This window comes from Rattus rattus, chromosome 4 (assembly GCF_011064425.1).
Source record: "Rattus rattus isolate New Zealand chromosome 4, Rrattus_CSIRO_v1, whole genome shotgun sequence".
NCBI lineage: Eukaryota > Metazoa > Chordata > Mammalia > Rodentia > Muridae > Rattus > Rattus rattus.
The window spans coordinates 119,670,694-119,674,462 of NC_046157.1; positions in this window are offsets into that span (position 1 = coordinate 119,670,694).

The window sequence follows — 3,769 nt, forward strand, 5'->3', positions numbered from 1 at the left end:
CTAAGCTAGAGAGAGTTTAAACTAGAATCTAGGAAGATGTACATAGGTAAGGATGTATCCACAGCTTTTTATAAGGGACTTGAGCAGCTCTGTCCCCTCTCCCATAATCAGTGCCAAGGTGGCTGATTGTTGAACCTACACAGATACAACCCAGGAACCATAGTCTACTTTGAGGCTCATTTTTCTAGGGGGATATATATATATATATCTAAATATATTTCCTAAATATATAGTGATAATATATAATATTCCTAAATATAAATATGTGTTTTCTAAATTAAACAAACAAGCAAACAAAAACACCCATCGTATACTTTGCTCAAGCTAGGGTGGAAAGACATGCTTCTAACTCTGGCATATTGTAGTTGAGTTAATCCTGACATCGAGCCACTGAATGTGCTGCCGTGTATTCAGTTATTTCAGAAGGGATAATTACAGCGACGTCTGTCGAAATAGTTTAATCATATGCCCAGATAGTTAGAAACTACATGAATATCCCTGTGTGCTTATTTCTGTTTCTGTAGTTTACATGTCATCTGGTTCAGTAATTCTCACGGGGATGATTTTAACACCCAAAGGATATTTGGCAACATCTGGGGCATTTTTGATTGCCCCCACACAAAGGAGGGTGAAGTTGCTGTTCAGTACCCCCTAATGCTGGAGCAGCCTCTAACACAGCACCACTCGTCCCACGTGATGATAGGCTGAGGCTGAGGAAACCTGTCAGGTTCAACCAGGCATTTGAGGGCTTGTGTTCCTCCCTCCAGACCTACTCCTAACCCCCCCCCCTTCCTTCCTGTCTTCCTTCCTCTTCCACTTTGCTGCTTTTTCAGCAAAACCAGATGTTTATAACTAGGACTGTAGGAAGACACCAGTCATTTAAATGAAAAGTCATGAGAACATCAATGGTTTTCTTTGCCCAGGTTCATAACGAGAAAAACAATTACCACATGAGCTGTGCTGGTTTCTTTTGGGATAAGCCATATATTTGAACAAGTGTTTTTGGAAAGCTGATTTCGGGTGGTCACAGGCCTCAGGGAAGCAGACCAAGTTAGGTGCATACATCAATCAGTTGAGGGTAGGCCCCGCTGTGTCATACATTGACAGCATTGTAGGTCCTGTGCCTCCAGGGCCAATTTTGAGGTATTCTCCCCTGGAATTCATTCACATATAAGTGCATGTGACCTGCTCCTGTGAGTACCTGGAGAACTTTGGGTTAGTGTATGCATTCCCTCCCCCTCTCAGTTTCCTATTGCCCTACTTTAACTATCCCATCAAACACAACCAGGCCATAATCACACGTCCATCCGCGAGAAGCCATGTACAGACTCGTGGACCCACTTGATCACGTTGTCTCAGTGGTAGGAACCACCTTGGTTCCTACCTTCATCACTTGGTGAGGAAGTCACTTAAGATGCTATTGCTTAGATCCCGTCCCTCTGTCAAGTGACTCTACTCAGTCTCATTTAAATGGAGTCAGTAGTTAATCACGTGTATAAGCATGGATGAATGGGGTGGGGGCAGGGGCCGTGTTCCTTTTCCTAGTGGGAGGCTTTCTGGAAATATTAGCATGTCAGTTGAGTTGCAGAGATCATGTCTGGGCATGGTAGACACGAGCAGAGTGCGTGTGTGAGGGATGGTCTGTCTGGTCATTCCTTGGGAGCTTGAGGGCTTCACTGGGACATTTCCCCTCGGTTTAGTAACGAAGAGGAGCGTCCGGTTAGTTTAATGCTATTCTAGAAGTTTGCTTTCCTCATCCTGTACTGTCTTGTATCTCATCCAGTCAGCATTTCTCTTTGACAGAAGTAAGTGCGTACTCGTATATGCAGAGGGGTGTGTACGGATAGAGAGCACCTTGATAGTCAGGTGGCAGCTCGCTGGCTTGTCCGTCCTTTCCCCCGGGTGTTGGTTTTATAGTTAGTTACAGGGAACTTTCCCCAGTAGGTTTCAGCACTCCTGTTGCTGGCTCTGTGCACCTACTGGTTTCCAGGCAGTCTTTAAGAAATAGCTTTCATCCTCGAAATCCCTCATTTGGAACGTATGTCCCAGGACAAAAGAAAAAAATTATTCATTTTTAGACCTCTGCTTCCCAGTTTATATTACCAACATTTTAATCTTCGCGTCTTCTGGCTTGTCTCACAAGGAACAAAGGTATTTCTAAACTCTTCTGTCTGGGCAAATCCAGAATCCTGAAAAGGACCTACTGCTCTTTTTAGTCCCTGTGTGGGGCTTTTGATGGAATCTTTAAATATGACAAGATTCGGGGATGTTTCTACATAGGGGATGTTTTTACAGTGCTGAGCTAATGTCACAGTCCTGGTCACAGCCCGTTGTGCTGGTGGTGCAGGGACAAAGGTCACCCCCTGGCCTTTCTAAGGGGAAGGAGACAAATGGAAGGCGTTCTTCATTGCTTTTGGACGGACTGCGGGAGGGAAGCCAGGCAGCCATGCCTTCTTTGTTCGGCTTCTGATGAGGCCTTTAGGAGAGGGACATCCTAGCATGGAAGCTAGAAGTCCTTGAATTTGTAAGACCGTGAGACAGACCGGCTTCATTGTGATTCCCAGCAGTGAGGCAAGCAGACACCCAGTCTTTCCCAACCACAAACAGATGAGACAGAGTGTCCACATGTCTGCCTCCTGCCTCTGTTTGTCTTTCCATAGAAGCAGCATGCTCTTTCAACGAGAAGAAACCACTTGTGAATCTGCTACTCAGAAATTTGGTATTTCGGTGTGAACCCTGCTTATTAATTTGTCGTTAATTTATGGTTTCACAGGTCTCCTAAGCTGGCGGGCACTTGCAGGTTTAAGCAGTGTAACCATCTGAGCAGGGGTATGGGGACGGCTGTTTTAATCTGATTCAATCTATTTCCTGGAACACAGTTATAACAAACTCATTTATGTCGCGCTGTCTTTTTCAGAGCCAGTATTAGTCATTTGGCCTCCAGGAGAAGTGGGAACACAGATGTCCTTAGGATTTCTAAGGGAGTTCGAAGGGTTTATTCTCTTGCGTCTACTGTGGGTATTTTGCTGGAAAACATTTTATTTTAAAGACTAACATATTAATATAAGCTACACTTTGAACTTGCTGTTCCTGGCACCAGAGGCCAAGGTCATTATTTCTTATGTCCACCAAAGGTTTTTTGATAAATAAATAAGATTACTAAATTGTACCCTTTTAATTTTTTTAAAAGATTTATTTATTTTATATATAATCAGATTTACCAGAAAAGGGCATCGGATCTCATTACAGATGGTTGTGAGCCACCATGTGGTTGCTGGGATTTGAACTCAGGACCTCTGGAAGAGCAGTCAGTGCCCTTAACCACCGAGCCATCTCTTCAGCTCCCACCCTTTTAATTTTTTAAAGACAGGGTCTGACTTTGTAGTCCTGGTTGTCCAGAATTCAATATAGGCTGGTCTTGAACTCAGAGATCTGCCTGCCTCTGCCTCTTGAGTGCCAAGATTAAAGGATGCACCACCATGCCCTGCTCCTTACTCAGACAACATTTTTTTAATGCTGTGTGAATTACACTTCAAATCAATAAAATGTAACTTCAGGATTTGAAAACCAATTTAGGAGACTAAATAAAAGTCTTTTTCGAGGCTCCCAAGAGATCTGTCCATTTTAGATTTAAAAATACTTTCATGTGTCGCCTAAATAGGAAGCCTGGAGTGAGCCCATTGATATTACAGTAATTAAATGCTCGTGGATTAATGACTCTGGATGAGAATAAGATGGGAACACACTGTGATGTTGCTTAAGCAAAGAG